This window comes from Urocitellus parryii, chromosome 4 (assembly GCF_045843805.1).
Source record: "Urocitellus parryii isolate mUroPar1 chromosome 4, mUroPar1.hap1, whole genome shotgun sequence".
NCBI classification, from domain to species: Eukaryota; Metazoa; Chordata; class Mammalia; order Rodentia; family Sciuridae; genus Urocitellus; species Urocitellus parryii.
In genome coordinates, this window is record NC_135534.1 from 113,714,548 (window position 1) to 113,738,499 (window position 23,952).

The window sequence follows — 23,952 nt, forward strand, 5'->3', positions numbered from 1 at the left end:
CCTCCTGCTTAGGGAAAAACCACCAGAGGAGCCGGTGTCTCCCATCCACACCTCAAAACAAGGTGGCCAAAGCCAACACAGCTCTCAGTTCATATTTTACTAAACAAACACACGGCCACGCGTACAAGATGCAGGCTCTGTTCTGAGGTTTTCAGATATTAGCTCACTAATATTTTCGTTCTTACAACAGTGAAACAGTAAATACTAAAAATAGTAGGCACTATTTTTATGCCCATTTTCCAGATGCGGAAGCTAGAGAGAGGGAGGTGAGAAGTAACAGAAGCTGTGCTGCTCGTTCACTCATCAACACTGGTCCCTGCCCTGCCTGCCACACTCATCTGAGCACCACCCACCTGACTCTGCAGGGAGTGGGCAGAGGAGGGCTTTGGGGTTAACTGGAGTGCCTAGGGATCATCTAGTTGCAGGTGAAGGTTGTGAATGCAAGTCTTCCGACCCTATAGACCTCGTTCTTTTCTACTGAGCTATGCTGATGCAGCTCCCTAAGCCTGGTCCTAGAATGAGTTGTTAAAGAAGGGAGTTTACATGGTCTGTGTTCCCTGGGCACTTACAATTGACCACAACATGAAACCAAGTCACTGAACATCTGGCACACAGTGTGATCTATGTTTACACACCCCCTTCTCCTTCTCCTGTGGTTCATTTAATATATTTCAGGGCAGAAATATCCCCAATTTATGACAAAGAAACTGGGATCAGAGAGGCATGGCAGACTGCCCAAGGTCACACAGCTAACGAATGGTGGTTGGGCTAGGGTCCATCTGAGTTCTGAGCCCTCACTTTTCCTCTACCCGCTACCCTACAGATATAAATGACCAAGAGGAACCGAAGCCGGTGCAGCCTCTCCTCTCCCACCTGGCACCACAGGGTCTTGGACTCTAGCTGCTACTCTTGGAAGGGCCTAGCCCCAGGCCCAGACCACACACAGGGCTCAGCTCTCAACAGCAGGTGGCCTCAGGGAGGCTGGTGGTGGCAGCAGAGGGTGTGCTGGAGGCCCCTGCCCCAGAGCAGAGGTGCAGCTACACACCAGAGAGCGTGTGGCAGGCAGGCAGGTAGTGGGGTTCACAGCCTGATGAGATCCTGGCACGTCTCTGAGGAGTCTCATTAAAAATCAAATTGGCCTTGAATTGTGGGAGTAACACTTCTTATTCTGATTTGAGCTTTACAAATTAGATTTCATAGGACATTTTAATCAGCTGTGTGGTGGATTTCTCTCTCTGTCTCTTCAAGTTTTCTGTTGTAATTAGACTGTTTTTGGCACCAAAACAGAAAAGGAGGGAAGAGATGAGAGAGGAGAAAGGGGAAGAGGAGGGGGAGATTGGAGAAGGAGCTGAGGAGGGGAGTGAGGGGCAGGAGGGGAGTGAGGGGCAGGAGAGGGAGGAGGGAGGGAAGATGGAGGAGGAGGGAGGGGAGGAGGGGGAGGAGGAGGGAGGAGGGGGAGAAGGAGGGGAGGAGGGGGAGGAGGAGGGGGAGGAGGGGAGGAGGGGGAGGAGGAGGGGGAGGAGGAGGGAGGGGAGGAGGGGCAGGCGAGGGGGGAGAACGCCTTCCCCCAGGCCCTTTTTTCCCTGCTGTATTGGTGATTTCACAGCTCATTCTTTTATCTCAAAATCTTTCCTGGAAGAAGGACAATGTCAAGGCAGCTGAGGTAGCCGCCAAATATTGTGCTATCAGAGAGAATTATCAGGTTGTCAGCCTGGAGCTGAAGGGGCTGTAATGAGAAGTCCCTAAATGAAGTGGTGCCTGAGTCCTCCCAAATGTCTCTTATTAGATACGGATAATTGTCCCATTCGCCCTCCGCCCCTCCAGCCTGCTTCTGTTTGGAGGGAGCAGGAGGTGTTGGGTGAGGACATCTGGGGAGTTGGGGGTGCAGGAGGCATCCCCAGAGCAAGGGTGAGTCCTGGACTGTCACCATGGAGACCGGGCTCTGGAGCTCAGCACAGGGCTGTCTTCAATGCCTTCTAGCTCAATGGACGCGGTCGGGGTGGGGGGGTGGTGGACTCTGCATGGTCAAAGTCCCCTGGATGGTGTCTCAGGACCAGGATTTGGGGGCAGGCACAAGATGCTTCTGAAGAACTCCCCAGGGTTGCGCAGAGTAGAGAGGGTCCTGAATGGCTCACCAGAGGGTCTGAGAGGGCTCTAGGGCACCGAGCCCCAAAGTCCCCTGAAGGCTTCAGTGCTCACACTTTGTCTCTTTGGACCTGTTGGAATTTTCTATGGCAAGAATGTTCTTGGGGGAGATGGAGACACAGGATCATCTCAGAAAACACGGAGGAAACATGTAAAGTTATTTATTATCTTAGGGGGGTTAGTGATGAGTACTGTAATTGATAGTCTTCCCTTTCAGTCCAATTTTAATTTTTGTGCAGTATGTTAAGCCACTAAAAATACCTTTGTTTTCTCTGAAACCCGAGATGCTTTTTCAGATTTGGGGGGGTTGTTTTTACAGTATTGTGACCAAACCCAGGGCCGTGCCCAGGCTAGGCAAGCACCCTGCCATGAGCCACACCCACAGCCCCTCATGAATCTTATATTGCTATTGATTATGTGGAGTAGATGAGAGTTGGGGTGCTGTGGAGGAGAGGAGTGGAAGGATGGGCCCACTCTCTTCACCTGTGCGACAGATCTTGAGGTCTTCCTTGCCGAGGGCTCCTGGAGCATAGTCTCAAGCCATGGATGGGTGTCATTGCCCAAAGAATGCTCTTTCCCTGTCCCTTGCTCCCTGCTTTCTTTTCCCCATAGGATCTTCTACTCCAATGCAGTGAAATGTGATGGGCCTGGAATCATTTTCTCTAACCTCCTGGAGATGATCTTGAGTGGACGGCCACTCCTCCAGCACATGTGCATTCTGCGCACCTTGACTGACACCCGCTGCGAGGCAGGAGCCCTGTCCTCTCATGGGAAATAGGTGATGGGCCTGGAGCCTTGTCATGGGACCTGGGCCGTCCGAGTGAGTGAGCGCGGAGCAGGCGCTGAGCCACGGAGCTCCTGCCCTCGGTGTAGCCTCAACACGCCCAGCACCTGCACCCCAGGTTGCCACCTCAGGGTCCCATTCTGCCCGATGACAATGATGAGAAGCCTGGCAGTCAGTGCCACCTCCATTGTCCTGCCTCTCTCTTTTTAATTCTGTGATCTGGGGAAGGGACCAGGGCCTTGCGTGCTAGTCAGTTCTCCGCCCCTGAGCTGCATCGCCAGCCTTCCGGCACCATTTTCCATCTGTCACCATTTCAGACTCTGGTCCAGATGTCCTTCGCAGCTCTCTCGGGCTCATCCTTTCGTCTCCATTTCCTCTGCTACAACCCAAGGCCCGTGCCCTCATCGCCACCACCTGGATTCTTTCGACACACCCCGAGGCTTCCTCACCCCCACCCCCTATTGCACGTGTCACCCTGGATCTTCCTTCTTAAGTCAACTCTCTCTGCCACCTCTCATGGCTGTGCACTGTCTGCGGGACAACATGTCACCTCCTATCCTGGGTCACATGCTTCTCCACAGACTGACTCTCCTTCCCTCTGTGTGGTCCACAGCACCCTATGCGGTTGCTCACTTATGCGACCTGCTCATGTCCTTTCTGTTCCATCATCCTGGGATGTACCTCCTCCTCACCGGACCCTTCCTAAGCAGCCCTGCCCATCATCCAAGACCCTGTTCTGTTCCCAGGAAACTGCTGTTACCCAGAGGGATCGCTGTCTCTTTTCTCCCTTCCTTCCCACTTCCCCCTTTCCCCTCCCCTTCATCTCCTTCAATTTCTCCAGACATTTGTTGAGCACCTACTATATCTGATGCTGAAGAAACAAAATGAAGGAACAGTGTTTTTCACTTGAGGGCAGAGGTCATAGCTATCTTTCCACCTCTGTCCCCAGAGCCTGGCTCTGAGTGAGAACATGGCATGCCTATCTGTTGAACATGCCTGTGTGCTTGCGGCTTACCGACCCTAGTTTGTCGCTGAGATCGGTCATCACTGTGGGAAAATTGGTTTTGCATTATCAACTACTGACCAAGCAGATACTGTGCTGAGCACACCACACAGAGTGAGAAAAGTGAAAGATAAAGGGGAAGGGCCAGAGTCTCGAGGAGTTAGGTTTTACAGCAAAACAAAAACAAAAACAAAAAAACCAGAAAACCACTGAGTTATTTATGTGTGACCCACTGGTGGCCAGGTCCAGGGTTTGCATGCAAACACTGCACCTGCAAAGTGTGGTGGCCATTGTCACCCACATTTTACAGATGAACTGAGCGCTGGAGTTTGGACCTTAAGTGTTTCCCAAAAGCCTAGGTGTTAAAGGCCCAGGTGTTGGGTGGTAGTGGGAATTTTAAGAGGTAGGACTGGGAGAAGGTTTTTAGGTCATTGACAGTGCATCCTTGAAAGGAATGTGGGACCCTGATCTCTTCCCATGTCTTGGTTTCACAGCTAGGGGGTGAGCGGCTTTGCTCTGCCATATGTGCTCTGCCATTGCCATCCAGTGCCCCTCCAGCAGCCTAAAAGTACTGGATCTTCTGGATCATGCCCTGGAACCTCCCCAAATTGTGTGCCAAAATAAATTAAAAAATGAATTTGTGTGCCAAAATATCTTCTTTTTATAAAACTTTCCTTTTTGTAAATATTGATTATCTCAGTTATTTGTCATAGTGATAAAAAAACTGATTGACACATGAGGCTCATAGAAATGAAGGACCTGCCCAAGGTCACATGAGTAACCTGGGTGTAACTCAAACCCAAGAGTCCATATCCACTATCCCAAACTATCCACTGTCCCATATCCATATCCACTGGATGTTGAATTAATGACCCGAAACCTGGATTTTGATTCTCAAGCTAGTATTCACCCCACCAACCAGGCAGCCTCCCAGACCATCTAAGGGAGGTGGAGGATCTCTCGAGTGAAGATGTTTTCCTGGTTCTTATGTGGTCTGCCTCCCAGCTGGGGGTCAATAAGACTGAGCTGGGGTTGAGGGTGAATTTTATACCAGGAGGGATAAAAGAAAGGATGTGTAATGGGTGTTACTTATTATTGTACAAATAACTCCTACTTATATAATGATCATAAAACACAATTCTATACATAATATACATATTCTATAATTATGTAAGACAGTTCACAAGTTATAACTTAATGAGGGTGTGGAAGTGAAAGTACACAGCAAATTTTGGATTTGATCTTTTCCTAGGTGAGCAATACAGGGTACTGTTGTCTCTTGCGATGGTGGGTAGAGCAGCCAGCAGCAGCCTCCTGTCACTCACACGAGTGTGGGTTGAGGGAGGGACCACCCTCTGCAGCCTTCCGCGATGCAGGATATGATTGTTGGTGTGTTAGGTCTATTACGTGCATTTTCAACTTGTGATATTTTTAACTTATGAAGGGTTTATTGAGACACAATCCCATCATAAGTCAGGAAATATTATAAGTCATATTTCCATTGTTATAAAATTTATAATAGCTAACTTTTATTGAAGGTCAAGCACATAATAAGAGCTTTTCATGATTATTTTATTGAATTCTCTCGAGTCCTCTGATGTGGGTACTGAATTAGACTCATGTGAAGATGAGGTTGTCTGGGGCCCACGTTCTGGCAGAATGGCAAATTCACACAATTTGTTCTTAGAAAGGACATCGGCCCCAGAAGTCTTGTTTCAGAGCCGTGTCCTAAGGTCCTTATTTGGATCTTATACACTTTACTATGCGGTCCTGGATCTCCAGGAACTCACAGAACTGCCTTAAGCCCTAGGCCAGTGCTAGAGGAGGATGTGGACTGACTTCCCTGGGCATAATGTCCTATGGGCATGATTCTCTGGGTGGGTGAGAGCTGACTGCCTAGCCAGGGAAGCTTCACCCGAGAGTGTGAATGTGGGCCCCTGGGTGCTCTGATCACCCCGTCCCTCACAACCACATCAGCCCAAAGAATCCTTCTGTCCCTTCACCCTGTGGACTGGGCAGCCTTTTGGGATGGAGGAGGTAGTGTCATGGTAATGAGTGGGGCCAGGGATTCCAGAATGATCTGGGGTTGAAACCTGGAATGTCCACTGATTTGACAAGCCTCAGTTTTCCTATCCATAAAATGGGGACACATACCACCCACCATCAGAAAGTCACTCTGGAGATTAAGAAAGAGTGCACATCTGGGCCATTGGGCTCAGGGCCTGGCTCACAATAAGTGCTCAGTGGAAATGGCCCTTTTTCATCAGGAATGCTCTTCTTCTTCTCAGAAAGCTGACCTCCATCTTGAACACCAGGCCAGGGCTGCTGACTTCCCCGGGAGAGTGGGTGTGGGTGGGAGGCGTGACCAGGACAATAGATGACTCCTTTTTGACATGAGAGGGGAAGGCGAGGTGGACTTTTAATTAGTATCAACTGCTCTTTGAGGAGCCGATGTTTCACTCAGGCAAACAGCTGCTCCTGTTTGCAGGCAGACCATGGTTTAGTTCTCAGGTGTTTTCAGGTGGCTCTCAAGGCTGGCATTTGGGGTGGACAAGCACAGATGTCGAGGCATGTGGGCAGCTGTGAGCCAAGCTTTGTTGGTGGGAGGGGAGGGGTGAGCAACAGGCCCACGTAGCTGCTAGAGGGCTGCTAGCCTTGGCAGAGTTGGGGGTATCCCCTGGGCCATGGAGGGCCAGCTTGGTTCCTGGTCTGGCCAGTGTTGTGTTGGCTTCCATTTGTCCAGAGAGGCTGTGTGAGTGTGTCCTGTGCAGGGTGGTGGAGGGGCCTGGATGGGAAAGCACTTGAACTCTTCCACATTTGGTGGGTTCAGTCTCTGCAGAAAAATGTTCTGCTCACTGCAAGGAGGGGTCCTGTTCCTGCAAGGGAGTGGTCCTGCCAAATGGGGGACCCAGGGACTCTGAGATGAAGCCATGTCAGAACCCCGAGGTGACTGCCTCACCCTGTGTGCATCCCCTGCATGCTCAGGCTGCTGTGGCCTGGGCAGGCAGAGGGAGCCCTTTACCAAGGAGCCCCCTGGACTTTTCTATTTTCTTTTTTAAAATATTTATTCTTTAAGTTTAGATGGACACAATATCTTTATTTTACATTTATGTGGTGTTGAGGATCGAACCCAGTGCCTCGTGCATGCTAGGCGAGCACTCTACCACTGAGCCACAACCCTAGGCCCCCCCCTGGACTTTTCTAACACCATGGTAAGGAGGGGAGGGCGGCCGGGCTTGAGAGGAGAGGTGGAGGGGTGGAGAGTTGGGAATCTAAGTCTGAGGGCCCCTCCTGTGCAGTTCTTTCTAACCCAGGTTAGCAGGAACCAGGAGCAGGAGGAGGTGGCCGGGCTAACAGGCTTGACTAAGAAGGCTTACAAGGAGGGTGTGCTCAATCGGGAGCATCTTATGGGGTCACATGTGCACCCATGCAGAGGTGCTGAGTTGGTGGGTGCTAGTGGCAGTGGGTGCTAGTGAGTAGCCAGTGGGAGGAAGTGGGGCAGCAGTGGCGACAGGTGGTGTTGGAAGAGACAGGTGCAGACTGGTCCAGGGAGAGGGACAGGGGAGCTGGGCATCAGGTGGTCCTCAGGGGGCTCTGGTCTTGGGGCGGGGTTGGGGGCAGGCTGTCAGTGTCCTTGCTGCCTCTCTCTCAGCTCAGCTTGTTGCCTTCCTCCCTCACCCTCGTCCCCCTTGTCCTGCAGATGTTCCCCAGCCCTCTGTCCTCTGCTCAGGGCAGAGCAGAAGCAGGACATCACAGCTTCTCCCTCCTCAGGACTCCTCCAGATGCTTTTCTCCATGTCCCCGTAGATCTCCCTGTTCACTGCCTCCTTCATCTCCATCAGCCCCCAAGCTTCTGACCTAGACTGCACCCCCTCCCTGGCCTCTTTGGGGGACTGACAGCTCAAGACAGCATGGAAAAACCACCACTCTGGCTCCGGCGGTCTCCAATGTCTTGCAGCAGAACACTTAAAAAGCTGATGACCTCATGAAGAGCTCACGTACCTCTGCCCCCAGCCCCTGAGATCCCCAATTATTTCTTGGGGAGGGAGGAGCTGTGTTGACATGGGAGGCTGAGGTTACGAAGGCCGGCTCACGCAGAGTGATGGATTCCCAGCCCACACTGGGGCCCGGCTGCCGTGGTGCCTGCGCACCCAGGTGTGTTTGAGAGACTGATGGAACTGGCTTCTGGGCTCCACCCCTTTCTCAGCCAGACCTTTTCTTATAGAAAGTAGGAAAGCCTCTGGTTTAGAATTTCTGGGAGAATTTTTTATTTTTTTTCTGGAGTAAAATGCCAGCTGAGGAATCAAGGTGACTGTGCTCAAGCCTTTGTGGATCTTGGCCCTTCCCTCCCCACTTCCTCTTCTCCTGGCCTCACTCCCAGCTCTATTGAACCTTTCTACCTCCCTGAAACCCTCTCTGTCTGCACAGGCTAGGCCTCACTGTGCCATGAGGGCCACCTGGGAGCTCTGAGGGGACAGTGGTCTGCGTGGTCTTTAAGACCCTAGAGTTCATGGTGCTATGGTCTCTGTGTGTGCAGAGCATGTAGGAAAACAGCCAGCGTCACTAAGTCCGTGGTGATTGGGGTCTTCTCGATCTGGACTCCTAGAGCCCTGGTACTCACTCATCCCCGCCACCCACAACTGTCAGTCCCCAGGCTTCTGAGGGTGTGTTCTGGTCCTCCAGTGTTCCAAGTCTGTTGTCACTCCATAGGCAAACGTCTTTGTATTATGGCTGCACAGTGGTGGGGCAGGCTCAGCACAGATGAGTGTAAAAGCATGGGGTGGTTTGTGTGACAGAGGAGCTAGAGCCTTGGAACACGCTCTGCACTGAGTCTGATGGGGGAGGAGGGGTGCTGCATGCCCCTCTGTTCCATTACAATCTCCCTCTTTTGATCCATGCTTGGAGGTCAGCTGGGAGGCCGTGGGGGCTGGTGCAAGGGTGTATCCACTCTACCCCTTCTCAGACTAGCCACTTAGGCCTGGACTTTGTCTCAGAAGCAGGTTGAGGGGAGATGAACGATGTCCTTAGTTAGACGTGGACAGAATGTCTGAGTCACAGGATGTGTGCCTTTGCTTCTAAGGAGCCTGTCTTTTGCAAACACATGTGCATGCCCATCCTCCTGGCTGTGAGCTGGGGCAGCCCAGCTGAAATCCTGCTACCCTGGTCTCAACTCTCAGGACATCCAGTGAAACTTAGAGTCTTTGGATGGTCACACTTGATCCCAGGTCACTGGACTAAAAGGGATCAAATGATCAGTTTGATGAAGATATCATATCAAGATATTTTGGTGTTTAAGAGGGGTTTACTTCAAGTGTGGAAATTTGGGAAGGGGGTGGCAGAGAAGCTCTGAGGAGGAGGAATCATGATATGGGGAAGGGGATGGAGGAGTAATGTCACTGTGGTGCAGGTAGAAGTATGAGTGATGAATACCCACCCTTAGCTGCCCACTTGGAGTACCTGACCAATGGGTCACCTGCCAGGGTCTGAGTCCTGGAGAGTAGGAAAAAACACAGGGTCAGTCTTGCCTGGGAAGAAACTCTGACCCTGTCACTAGCAGTGTGAACTGGGGAAAGCTCTTCACCCTCTCTAAGCCTTAAGTTTCCTCATCTGCAAAATAAGGATGGCACACCTACTTGGCAAATCTGCTGTGAGGATGACAGGCCTTGTGTGTAAATGATCCTGGCAGGTGGAATGCGCCTAGTGAAGGGTTGTTCTTGCATAATAATCCATGAGTTTCTTCTGAGCCTGGGAATGTTAAAACTGGGACCAGAGCAGCACCTGTCATGAGGGGTCCTGGGTCCAGCTGAGAATGGAGTCTTTGCAAATCAGAAATAGGACCAATCAGACATCTACTTCTTCCTATCCAGTGGTGCAGGTGAGAGATCTGAGTGTGGGGGCCTCTGTGGCTCCACGGTAGCCTGTCCCAGCTGGCCTCTGTCTCCTGCTGAGGCAGATCAGCCATGCAGAAAGGGCTAAGATATCACTGTCTGCTCTCTTATTAGTGACCAATTGGGGAAGGCTTACGAGTACTCGTACTGGGGATATTTATCACCAGCTTTCTCCCAGCCTGAGCATGCAGCAAATTGCCTCTTATGAGCTTAAAGAAAACCATCCTTGTCCAGAGGAGCAGGCAAATGGAAGGAAGGGTAAAAGAAAGAGCCAGCTCAGCAGCCCTGAGGATATCAGAATGCTGCTAGGTGGGGCAGGGAGGGACGCGGCAGGATGGCTCAGATCCTTCCTGTTAGCCCAAATCTTGACTTCTGCTTTTTTTCTGCTGCTCAGCACTGGGCCAGCTCTTGATGTAGGGAAGTGAGCTTTAGATTTCCAGAATGCCCTGTTGTAACACAGGGGCACAGGATTGGTAGTGATGGGAATGCACTAGCCCACTGATTGACATATAATTAATAAATCTGATTTTTATGGATGGTCTAAGGGATGCCAGGGATTGTGCCAACCCTAGGCATGCTCTAGTGGCCTCAGGCAGGAGTGGGGGCCAACTCTGAGACCCTGGCCTGGGTACAGGGTGCAGAAGAGAGATAGCTATGTTTTCTGCTGATCAGGGCTTAGAACCTGGAAAAAGCAGATATAAGCACAACGAGCTGGGATCAAAGGCAAAAGCAAGGTAAGCACAGTCCCCAGGGAGGAGTCACAGTGGGCTGGCTTCTTAAGAGGGCTGCAGGGTAAGCAGGATGGAGGAGGCAAGGAATGTTCACAGGAATGGAGAGCAACTTAAGCAAAGTGTGGGGGTCAGAGTGTGTTGAAGGAGTGAAATCACCCATGCTACACTGTCTCAGGTTGACCTCTGGTACTGTCATTATAGCTGTGCACCCCTGGGAAAGCTGCTTAGTCCCTCTAAGCTTCAATTTCCCCACTAGGGTGGCAGACACTATTTGTTGGGTTGTTTGTTAAAATGGAATAGGACATTTGTTGTAAAGAGCACAAAGCCCTTCCTGCCTTCCATGCAACTGTCACTATTATTACAAACGTGGTGTGACTGGTGCATGGGCTGTGTGTGGGGAGGTATTTAATAGGGTGTAATCTAGGTGGGCATGGGGGATTTGACTGCGTGGTCCCTCACGTGCATGCTAAGAAGCTTGAATTTAATGAGAAGTCATCAAAGGTTTTGGACCAACATGCTCAGACCTGAGTTTTCAGAAGATCAGAATAGTAACAGTGAGGAGGATGGGCGGCGGGTAGGTCTGAAGACAGGAAGACTGATCAGCAGCTTTAGCCTGTCATAAGGGCACATCAGTGGAAAGAAGAAAATGGGCTTAGGACCATTTGGAGCCATTTGGAGACAGAATTGATAATACTCTATAGGGGATGAGGCAGACAGACACTTATGGGTTTCTAGGTCCTGGCTTTCAGTGTGGGATGATGGGGGAGCCATGTGCTCTTAGAAGGAAAGTTGGCTTCACTCAGGCACGGTGGCACACACCTGTAATCCCAGCAACTCGGGAGGCTGAGGCAGGAGGATTGGAATTTTAAGATTGAGACCCTGTCTCAAAATAAAATTATAAAAAGGGCTGGAGATGTAACTGAGTGGTAGAGCACCCCTGGATTCAATCCCTGCTTACCCCCTGCCTTGCCCATCACACAGAAAAGGAAAGCTGGTTTCAGGTGAGACAGTGAGCTCAGTTCTTGGTGTGTCATTGGAGGGGAGCTTGGAGTCACTTAAGTGACTGGTTGTAGCTGGGGACACCCTGGATGTAGCTGGGGCTCTGGGTCTGCAGCTGGGAGAAGGTGTGAATACCTCACACTTACTGAGTACTCACCCAGGACCAGGCATAGGAGAAGTGTTTCTACGGCTTCTCATCTGGTATTTATCTGAAACTTCATTTCCAAACACCAAAGTTATAGACATTTATGTGACTACCTAAGAGGGTCATGTTTATTACATTAGGCTTGGGTTGTTAGAACCAGCTGCCTGTGGTGGAACATCTGACTCTTGTCAAAATTTGCACAGGGTTTGAACTCTGTTGGGATGTTAGGAGGTCATCTAGCTTAATCCTTCGGTCTGGGGTGGGAATTATAAATAGAAAAGCCAGAAGAACCAAGCAAGAGTAGAAAATGGAACCTTCTCACCATAGTCTCTCTTAGCCCTTTGTTGACTTGGGAATACCTTCAACCCTACTGGTGACTTGATTGATGCCCAAGTGAGGAGAAGCTTGCCAATATCACAAATGTCCCCCAAATGACTAAAATTTTGTTTGGGCTTATATAGGAGAGTTGGACCCCTCTTCCCAGGTCTGGATGAGGGGCAGAATGTGCAAGGGGCCCATTCTTTCACCCTTCTTCCTTGCCTGAGCTGGGACAGCCCAGGTAGCTTGTGATTCTTCCAGTCTCACTCTTCTCTCAGCATATACAATCCACCAAGGTCGTCCTGGACAGCCTGGGTCTTTAATGAAGAGCAATCGGGCTGGCTAAGGCAGGGTGAGTCCAAAGTCACTATAAATCCTTTGCCTACTGATTATCAGCCTTGCAGCCCCAGCCAGTGCCTGCCCTGTGCTCATTAGTGGCATGGAGAGGGGCTCCTCTATCGATCCAGCCAAGGTCTGGATGCCAAGAAGACACTGATAAGTGCTGCTGGAAATACCGACTCTTTGGTGCTTGTAAGGGAGCCCATCCATCCATCCTTGCCTGAGGTCACCCAGCGGTGGACGGGGACAGGTAGAGCAGTAAGTGTACACGGTGGGGGCAGGAGGGTGCAGAAGGGAGACACTCTGCAGCCCATGAAGCGGGGGCCCTGGTTGTATCTCAGGCCTGTTGCTGCGTGGTCAAGGGACTCAGGCCATGTTCCTGTCTTTGCATCTCAGGTCCTTGTGATTTCTGGTTTGGAATACGCACTTATGGGAACCATCCCCAGAGGAAGGCCAGGGAGAAGCAGGGGAGGAAGTGGGACTAAGGAGCAGTGATAGAACTGGGTGTCATTCGTCCCAGAGGGCAGTGAAGGCTTGACTGTGCGCAGAAAGCATGCCCACAGTAGCCTCTTGGAGGACATAAGCTTGGGCACCACAGAGACAGGCTGGAGACTGGGCTGTGGATTGGCTGATCCCTTGATGCCTCTCTTGCTTCCTTTTCTAAAGGCTACAGTACAGATATGCAAAACCCGGTCCTTGCCATGAGTACCCAGACCCAGAAGGCACCAGTGTGATGCAGCCTCTGCTGTCACTTAGTTGTGTGTCCTTGGGCCTGATTCTACCCCTCCCTGAGGCACAGATTCCATTTTCACAAAATTTAGGGTCTAGACTATTAGTTAATCTGTCAGACCCCTTCCTCCCAACCTGAATGCTCTGCATTCTAACTTACCCAAAGTCTTATTGGAGGGAAAAATAATAAAAGCAAAAAAAAAAAAAAAAAAAAAAAAGAAAAGAAAAGAAAAAGTCTCAAGGACACTTGGCTTTTTAGGGGAAAATTCATTTCCTAAATATTATTTTTTTAAAAGCAAATATTTTAAAATAATCATTTTGCGCTGTTGTCAGTCAGAGTGGTTCTAAAACTTCCCCATATGTAAGAATCACTGATAGAAATGGCTAAAAATACACCTTCCTGGACTCCAGCTCAGAGGTTCTGAGATAGTGGGTCTGTGCTGGGTTGAGGAATCTATTTAACAGCTTCCTTCTGAAATCACACTGCAGATGGTTTCTGAATCACATCTGAGAAGCATCCTTGTATGCAAACAGCATGGGACTCAGGAGCTGGGTTCTTTCTTGCGTTGGTTCTTGACCTTGAGAACCTTGTGGCCTTGATCAAGCTGCTCTCTCTTCCTGAGTGTGCTTGGTTTTTCCATCTGCTCAGTGAAGGCTCTGGACCAAAGTTAGCAGTTTTCACCTTCTTTTAAGTTTATGCAACTCTTTTGTCATGGAAATCCCACGTGGAACCCCAATGTATAAAATGGGTAGAGGCAGAGCTGAGGTAGACCCCAGGGACTGATCCTGCCCCTGGCCCCCTACGGTGTATACCAAGGTCTCTCTGTGCAGTGCTCAGAGGTTCAGAAGGTGCAGTGTGGTTTTGAGGATCTGCAGGTGCTCCATGAAGGGCAAGGTGGTATTGTCTTATCGACATGAATGAATGTAAGCCCAGCACCTTGTGACACTGTGTGGCTGAGGCAGGCTGGACTTAAGAACAAGGTATTTTGGTCCCCCTCACTAAGCCTAAATTGAGAATCACAGCTTAAATCTGGTGCTCAGAGAGGAGTCTTCTTGTGGCTGTAGGAATTATTCCCAATTGGAAGTAAATAATCTCTGTGCAATGTCCTGAATCTCTCCCCTCTTGGAGACTAAATACAATCAACTCTTAATTATCTTTGCTAATGGAGAGGAGCAAGGGTATGAATAATCCAAATGATGGACAACCCCAAATAATGAATAATCCTAAGTAACATTTATTTTTGACTTTAAAATGCATTTTGCTATTCATGTTTGAATATGGATGTGTTTGATGTTCTGGGAAATTTTAATACTTAAAACACACACACACACAACCCAATGATGGAGCTCCCTCCCTGTCTCCTACTCAGCTGGTGAAGAACATCACCTTTGATACTGGTCCAGAGCTCATGCAGGCTTATGCCTTTTTGGCTCACACCTTTCCTAGGAAGGGATGGGGATCTTAACTGATTTTTGCCTTTAAAGGACTTTCATTCCCTTTGGGCCTCATGCAAATAAGAGCAAAATAAGAAGCTGTGAAATGTTAACAGAGGACTTCATTAAGCAATCTTGGTGATAGCATTTGCCAGGAATGGGGACAATTTGCCAACAGATAATTGAGAGCTGACTATATATGTGTCCTAATTAAAAAAGTGATTCTTCTTCTCGCTGCCCTGGGATCCTGGGCCCAGTCTTCTGGTTGGTTTGGGATATTAACCACAACTAACTCTTGTATTCACTTTATACCTCACAAAGCACTTCACATACATTCTTTTACTTAATCCACCCTCACAGCACCCTGTGGAGAGTTTCGATCATCAACCGGATGTGGAGTCTTGAAGAGCTTAGGCTCAAAGCCTAATGTCCCACCATAAGTCTACCCTCCTGATTCAGCCCTCTTCCATCTCCCTCTGCCTCTTTTATCACTACCTAGTAGGGGCCCTGGAAAAGGCTCAGTTATTTGTAGCAACCTGAAAATGCAGCAGCAAAGAGAACAAAGCTCACTTGCAATGACCGTCCACTCTTCCTGAGCGTTTGAAGTGGAAATGTTGATGAAGGAGAGATTTTGGGCTGGAAGCAGTTGAGAAAAGGGAGAGGAGGTATGCAGTCTCCAGGGGAATGCCTAGGAAGAGAGGTTTTCTTCCTTTCTAGGAGGCTCAGCTTGGGTCTCTGAGCCCAGGCATCTCAGAAGATAGATTGGTCATAGGGAGGATGAAATTGGCAGGGACAGAGCTTTTTGGAGGGAGGGGTAGCCCCAACTTCAGCTAGCCATTTTTAGCACAATCCTTAAAAACAGGGCCATTCCTATTTAATGTATAAGAAAATGGAAGCTCAAAGATGTTAAGTAACCTAATCAAGGTCATAGTGTGTACTGGATCTAGGATTTCAACCACTGGATTCCAGTTCTGGCCTTTATTTATACAAGAGTATTCAGCAGAGGGTGTTTGATCAGTGACCTTCCTCTTCAGAAAGCAGAAGACTGACTTCTGTGCCCCTAACAGAAGTTATAGAAAGTTGCCCAAGGCTACCCCACTGTGCTCCAGAAACAGATATAAAGCTGATGGGACATCTGTTTCATGACCTCCATGTACGGCCCCTGTCCTACCTGTAGACCATAGACATCTTCAATACTCCTGAGGTGCCCTTTGGGGCTGAGATCAGCTCTGTGAATAATAATTTAGGGCAAAAATCATCTGCACTCAGGCTGAAGGATTACCATTTTTAACCCTACCCTGTGCAACCCCATATAGAAGTGGATCCTGCAATAGCTTTCTTAGCTCCATCCTGGGCTTAGTGAATAATGACTTCCATTCCCTGCACTGCTGGAGCCTTGGGCCTTTGCAATAGTCATTGTGGTGCTGAGCCACTTATTTGTTGTTAGACGACCCAAAGAGGACCAGCTGGTGCCTGGCTAGGTCCTTCTGCTAGGGCATGGGTTCCGGGGCAGTGAATGGCCGCCATCTTGCAAGATGTGGCTCCATCCCTGCCTGTCTCCCAAGACATCTCTATTTTGTAGCTGGAGTGCCCCTGGAGATGTCGACAGCTTCTCTAATAGGAGAGTTACTCATGGCTTCACTGGAGAAAACAGAACAGCTTTCAAACCTCCTCCCCTAAACGCAGCAATATTTGGTAACACTTGGCGTCTTGGGGAGAGAATTCATGTCCGTAATTAGTTACTGTATATCACCGTTAGTACTCTGCTCAGGATTTACTGGGCAAATACCATTTAACTGCACAATAACTACAGGTCCTTGCTGCTTATTGGGTAATTTACTAAGGCTGGGAGAATGGGGCAGGAGGGACGCTGAATAGAAGGTATTGTAACCCCTTGAATCAAACTTTATGAGTTTGGGTTTGGCAGGGAGGCCGCTGCTTGTAGCCAGCTCTCATTGCTTTGTTTTGCAGAGTTGGCTGGTGGATTGCTTCCTTCCTTTTATTGGTTGCAGGAGGACAGGTCTGGGATTGGGGTCTGGGGCTGCCCAGGGCTACCTGGCATTATGGAGGGGCCTGTTGATAGAGAGGGTCTTTGGCTGAGAGTCTGCAGCAGAAATCCAGGCTGTGTGCCCTGGGGACTTAATCCAGCCTCTGCCATTTATTTCCTCCACGGGGTCCCTTCTTTGTATCTGGGCCAGTGGGTGGGGAGTTCAGGGAACCATTCTTGGAGGGCAGCATCAATATAATCACTGAAGTCCTCTCTTCTCTCCCAAGCACGGGTGTTGCTTGGGAAGCAGCCATTCCTGGACAGTTGGCCGACATTCCCGGCCCTAATCTGCTTGAGCAAAGTCTGTCTTTGTTTGGCCATGCACTGTCTAAACTCCTCTAACCTATTTAGGCCACGGAGAGGGGAAAAGACACAATAATGAAAAACTCAACGTGCAACATTGCCTTATGCAATCTAATAAATTACTCGGTAGCCGGCTGCCAGCTCAGACTAAGCCCAATATTGCCTGCAGTAATTATTTGGATCAAATGCAGTTTATCTGCTTCATATTTGTGCTTCTGTGCTCAGTGGTAACTTATAAATGTCATTGTGGTGTTTATTTGTTATAATGAAACTTAATGGCATTGGAAGCTAGGAGCAGAACTGGTGGGGCGGCAGGTTTAAAACAATCTCCTCATCTCTGGAGAAGAAATGAGGCAAGATAACAGGAAACTGCCCTATAGGGAAGAGATTTGCAGAGATGGTTGTGTCTTCATGCTGTGTGGTGGACGAGAGAGAGCCAGGAGCATCAAGTTGGCACCAAGGGGAGGCTCCAGGGGCATCCATCAGGAGCAGGGGAGATTTGGCTGTATTTAACCTGGCACTGCCCTATCTGTCCTTGCTCCATCTTCTAAGGGCTTTTTAGGGGTGGGAGGTGCTCAATCTTTGCACCACCTGATGGCTGGCCCAGATAAGTGATATGCATTGCCCAAGGTCTTGGGAGGCTGAGTCCTTGATGAATGGAGATGGAAATTAGAATCCTAGGACGACTATATTATGAGGACAGATAGCCAGGAGGAGGCTTAGAAGAGGGGGGAGGCAGAGATGGAAAACAAATAGAGGGATGGGGGCAGGGCTAAAGAGGGGATACTAGGACTAACTCGTTTGGCTTGGGAGGATGTTCTGGTGATAGGAAGTGTGAGGCACTTATAAATCAAGGAAGAACAGGCAAGGTGGGCTCTGGGCTCTGCAATTTAGAAGCCATATGACTTTGGGAAAGTTATTTTTTTTCCGAGTTCTATTTTCTTATTTGGAAAATGGGAGTAATAGAAGATACCACTCAGGATTGTGGGTGTGGTTAAACCAGGTGCAATGATAAATGATAAATCAGTGTCTGTGGTGGCAATGATTTGCCTATAGTAGATGTTCAATAAGTGTCTTTTGAGCAGATAAATGAAAAATAACATGTCCCATATATATATATATATATATATATATATATATATATATATATGTTACAAACCCTCTTCCAAACAGTTGAGCTTGGATTGGAATCTCACAATGTCTGGGCTGATTTTTCTCGTATCCATTATAGGATAGAAATGCAGGCTCAAAATGGTTATAGGAAGTTGCCCAAGGCTACTCAGCCAGTACCTGGAGCTGGCATTAGTTCTCCTATCCCCTGGGGGCAGCATTCCTTTTACCTGTCCTCCCTGGACAGACCCTCCTTTGCACTGGGAGGCTGAGCTCATCCCTTCTGACTAGCAGCCCCAACTCTCTGGAGACCAGGCCTAGAGCCTGTAGTGACCTCTCCAGCACAGCCTGGAGGCACAGGGAAGTGGAGCTTTTAACTGACCATTTCATTTTAATATGCATTTAGCCATTTATTCATGAAATATTCATGTTTCTCCCCTCGGTGACATGCTCATACAAGTCTCCTAACACTATAAATATGGATGAAGGTTATTAGTCATTGTTATTTCTCTCACTATCCCACCCCCTCCCTCAACACACCTTCTGTTTTGATCTCAGCAAAAATGGGACTGAATTGAGGGTATTAACCTGCAACACTAATAACAATGTCTTGCGTTTGATGGCACTTTATACTTTTCCAAAGCACCTTGCACAGCCATTATGCAAATTTTATCCTTACAGAGAATACATGGAGGAAAGAGGGCTAGCATCTAGAGTACACCCATTTTGTAGATGAGAAAATACAGGCTAAAAGAGATTAAGGTCAAGGTCACATACCTACTCAGGAACAGAACTAATGTTCAAAAACATATTTTATTTGTTTGTTTTGAATCTTAATGAACTGTTCTCTGCAATGGAGTGGATTAGCTCCATGCAAAGCAATAATGATGTAATTTTTTGAGTAGTATTTTATAAAGAGTGCTCATCCATGTTACTTTACTGTCCCTACAAGGCAGGCACAATTTATTCTCATTTGACCAAGCTCTCACACTAGCTAGTGGCAGATTCAGGCCTTAAACTGTTATTCCCCAAAGTGGATTCTAAGGAACACTAGGCCTACTGCATGCTATAGGCAAAATGATTTTGTAGGCAAGTGAGTTTGGGAAACTCTGTGAACCGTCTCCGGCTTCCGATGCTTCATCATGCCCCTTGGTGCATTCAAGTCTCCGAGACATTCCTTAGGAGAGAGACTTGTTTAATTAGGTCTCGCCTAGACTTTCCCTGCCTTATCTGACTGAGGAGGCTGTGTTTCACAGAAAACCTATTAACGTGCCATAGAAATGCTGCTCCGGGGAAGTGTGTGCACACTGTCCCTCCTCCCCTGCGCTTCTGGAGACAAGGCTGGGGGAGATGAGCACAGGGGTTGGGGATGGAGAGAAGGCCTGCTTTAGCGGACCACAGGGCTGAAGGGCTCCCTACCCAGGTTGCTTCCTTTTCTCCCTGTACCCCCTGGGCAGTGAAGCCAAGATGATGCATTCACTATTAGGCACAGTTAGCCCCACCTACATCTGGGGCAGGATCAGAGGGACAACCTGACTGTCCTGGCAGGGTCTGTGGGCAGTGCACCAGGGGAGGTAGTCCTGGGCCAAGAAGAAGTGGACAGGGACACACAGCGTGTCTCAGTCATGTCTGTCCTGATGGCAGTGGGGGATGTTACCCTACTCTCATCAGCCAAACAAAAGCTCCTGGAAGCAGGGTGGGGGTAAGAAGACCAGGGTTTGCCTCTTTGCTTTATGTTGTAACAGCTGCATGTCGATAGGTAAATGACCCAGTCTCTCTAGATCTCAGTTTCTCCATCCATAAAATGGGATTAAACCCCTACCTTGGGATATGGCGGGGATTAAATGATATAAGTGTGTGAAGTTCCTCCCTTGTCCCGTGTCTTCATGGGTTAGCTCCTCTCTCTGAGCTCTCAGAAGTCCCCCACTGTCTCTCCATTCAGAACAAATGGCTTTCTTCACCTCTGTGTCCCAAGAGTGTGACATCTATACACTGTACATCTCTTTGGCTCTTGTACCACCCTGCCTTCAGTTTTCACTGTATGCTCTCTCCCCATTGGACTCAGAGGGCTATTGCAGCCCTGCCAGGATCCTGTAGGCTGGACCTCCTCAGAGCCTGCAGGCTAGCTTCCAACGGCTGCAAAGGCCACATGGAGCAGGCCAGCGGTACCTGGAGCTAACAGCACTTGACCCATTCCCTACAGGAGCTGCTGTTAAATACCTCACTCCTCGTGTGTCCTAACTTTGAGGTATGTACTCTATAGCACTTGTCAGAGTTCCCACTGAGATCAGGCTTCAGCCACCCACAGTGGTAGCAAGCTGGATGACACCCCTGTGTTGGCCTTCCACTTCCTGAAGCAATTCCCTACAGCCTTTCCAGTCCCCTCTGCACCTCCAGATGAATGATCACATTTAATTCCTTGCTTAGGGTCCGCTTCTAGGGGACCATCTTCCACCACTGACTAGCCCCCGCCCCCCGCCCCCAGGCACATAGTTGGCAACCTGATAAATCCTAAGTCAAACAGAAATGAGACATAAGAACAGACACAAGAGTGGCCTCTCAATCAGTGCAATGAGGACAGTAGGCTGGCCAAAGTGATGGCTGGACAAAATGCCTGCTCCCTTCCACATCAGGGATCATCCACAGACACACTCTCCCCTCTGTACCTGTCCAGCCTGATTCCTGGTCAAACCTTAGTGAGTGCAGAGGAGCCATGGTCCAGTGTCCATCTTGGATGAGAGGAGAATGGCTTGGTGTAGGGTTTTGAGATCCTTTCATGAATAATGGCTGAGAAGTGCTTCTCTTTACTACTAAGAATGGTGGTTGTTCCTAGTCCATTTGACTCAGAGTTGGGGACTATTACATTGCTCTATTTATCCCACCCTCGGTATGCAGTTACTGAAACTGTCACCGTGTCCTATATTCCATAGGCCATTATGTGTATTTCAAACCATTATATAAATGGACTAGATTGGGTACTTCTGAATGTCATTAAACTCCTCCCATACAAGTAACAACACCGTTTCCATAGAAACGAATACATTTCAGAAGGGAAGGCACCGGGAAGAAGCAGGTGGCGTGGGTGGGGGGAAACAAGGCCTTGGGATTGCTGCCTCCGGAGCCCTGGCCTGGCACTGTGACATGACCGCTCTGTGGAGGTGGGGCGAGCTCCTTCGGGTTTTTATTGACTTTCCTTTGATGAAAGCCCTGGATAATTCATCTCAGCCCGAACCTGCTCATTCCAGCACACAGCTCTAAAAACTTTATGGCACTGCAGGCCATTAAGCACCCTCATTTTTTTCCCACTCCTCTGTGACTTCCTGCAGACCCTGGGGAGGGTCAGCATTCAATCAATTCATAGATGAAGTTTCTAGACTAGATGAGGATGAAGCAGAGAGAAAAAAGGAGGCCTCATCAGGACACAGTTGGCTTTGGGGGAGACCACGGGCCCTTGCCAGTGGCTGCTGCTCAAGTCACTGGGTCCCTTTGTCAACAGTGCATTTGGAATGTTAAAATGAAGACTCTTTGGATGGAAGCAACACTGTATGTGGAATTTCTTTATGAGAGCCTGGCTGAGGGGTTCCCGTGACTTGGTTAGAAGTGAGATTCCTGCCTCTGGAGGGATTCAAGCATAAATTGCAATGGCCTCTTTTTATTTATTTCCCTCATAGTTTTATTGTCATATTATAATTGTACATAATGGTGCAATTCATTGTTACATTTTCATACATGCACACAATATGGCAATATTAGCCAATATCATTCCCCAATATTTCCCCTTTTCCCTCCCTTCCTGTACTCTACTGATCTCCCTTTGATTTCATGAGATTCCCCACCTTTCTTTTCCTTTTCTTTCTCTCTAGCTTATGCATGAGAGAAAGCATCCAACCCTTGACTTTTCTGACCTTGGCTTATTTAACATAATGCTCTCAAGTTTCATCCATTTTCCTGCAAATGACATAATTTCATTCATCTTTACAGCTGAATGAAAAGTCCATTGCAATGGCCTCTTATACTAAAAACGGCTAGATATCACTTTCTCCAGGAAGCCATCCTGGGTGCTCCTCACCTACAGTTTGATGAGACTCCTCTTCTCCCATAGCAGTTTATTCATCCTCAATTACTGTAATTGGGACATTATATTGTAATTGCTTATATACTTGACATCCGTGGGGGCAGAGACTGTGCCTTTACATTCCAGGGTCTAGCCCGTGACCAGGCACTGAGAAGGACTGGGTATATGGTTAGTGAATAGGTGAGCACCCAGTATTACAGTGTTCATCGAGTCTTTACTATGCTGGTGCCTGGTGGGGAGGGAGATTGAACCAGCAGAAGAACTGTGCATTAGATGACATTTTATCTCTCCTGGCCTCAAGAATCTCTAGTTATATGGTGCTAAGCCAGCTCTGACTATATCTGGGATAGAACCTAGAATCTCTCTGACTCCTAAGCCATAATGCTTGATCATTAAGTGTACGAGTCACAATGCAAAAATGAAAAGCTAAAATCAAAATCAAGCCCAGAACAACTGGTGGGAAGTGTGTCCCATGTCTCCAAGTGGAGGGCAACAATTTCTGAGGACAGAGATCATGTCCATGATCTTGGGAGCTTCTGTTCCTGGCTCAGTGCTGGGCCACAGGAGGGGATGACTTTACTCTGTATATTTGCCATGTCAATATTCAAGGGACCTACTTCCCTTCCATTTCTCCAGGACCTGTGCTGCTTGTCTCAAAATATGGCTTGAAACTTGTGGCAGGCAGGTGTCCCTGATTGATCCACTTAACCATGTCATCCTCAGACTTTAAGAATAGCATAGTGAAATGGAGAAAGATAGGTCAGAAGATTAGGTTCTAGTCCTGGCTTGACTGTCCCCTGGCTGTGTTACGCTGAGCAAGTCACATGCCTTTCCTGAGTTGCAATTTTCTCTTCTCCAGGTGGATTTATTAAGTTTTTTTTTTTCCCTAAGAGTTTGTGATTCTCAAATTGTCCAGCTCTAGCATCTTGGAGATACGGACCAGGGGCAGAAAAGGTTACTATCCTCACTTTGCTGTTACTGATCATTCTGTGCAAACTCTGCTAGGCTCTGGGGGCATAAAAGAGACAAAACAGAACTGACTTACTGACAAGGGAGATGGCTATCAATTAAACAATTGCAATATGAACTCATGTGCAAACCGAGTTTAGATGGAAGGGGTGGGGCTCTATTTGTGTACATAGTACAGTTGCTTGACCTAGACTGGGGAGGGTGGGTCAGAGGAGGCTTCAGTGGGGCAGATATTTGAACTGAGATTTCTAGGATGAGCAAGAATTAACAGGTCAGGGGTTAGGGATAGGGTGTGTCCAGTGTGACATGTATCCCAAGAGGAGGAACTAGGAAAACCAAGGCCCCATGTAGGCAGGAGCATGCTGTCCTTGAAGAGCAGGAAGAAGGACCATGTGATGGGGTACAGAATATTAAGGGAGTAGAATGAGGCCCTGGAGATAGGCAAGAACCAGATCACACAGAGACTTACAAATCATGCAAAGGATTTGGGCATTTTCCAAAAAGCAATGGAAAACCGTTGAAATAATTTCCAGAGGAACATAACATCAGATTTGTATTGGAAACATGGCTCTGGATGAAGTGTGGAAAATGAACTGACTAGGGACGGAGATGGGTATTGGACATATGGATGGGGATGGAGAGAGGCGGGTGGATTCTAGAGACACTCAGGAGACCAATGTCCTAGGACCTGGTGAGGACTGGATATGGGCATGAGAGAAAAAGAAATTTGTAAAGGATCTTGGTGGACTCTGCAGCCTAGGTGACACCCCTGCCTTAGACAAACATTTCTCCAGTAGGAGAGATGTCTGGTGACCAGAGAAATGAGCCTGGTACACAGTTCTAGAATCCTCCATTGGATCATGGCAAGAGAATGGAAATTGTGGGTCTCTTGTTCCAAGGTGCTGAGTGAATTAAATAACAATCATAAAGTGCC

General features: G+C 48.5%; 1 protein-coding gene across 2 annotated transcripts in view; it reads right to left on the reverse strand.

Annotated features, from left to right (window-relative positions):
• The window catches only part of Kirrel3 (kirre like nephrin family adhesion molecule 3), a 124,304-nt gene that overhangs the window by 94,776 nt on the left and 5,576 nt on the right, over window positions 1-23,952 (reverse strand). The window lies entirely within an intron of this gene.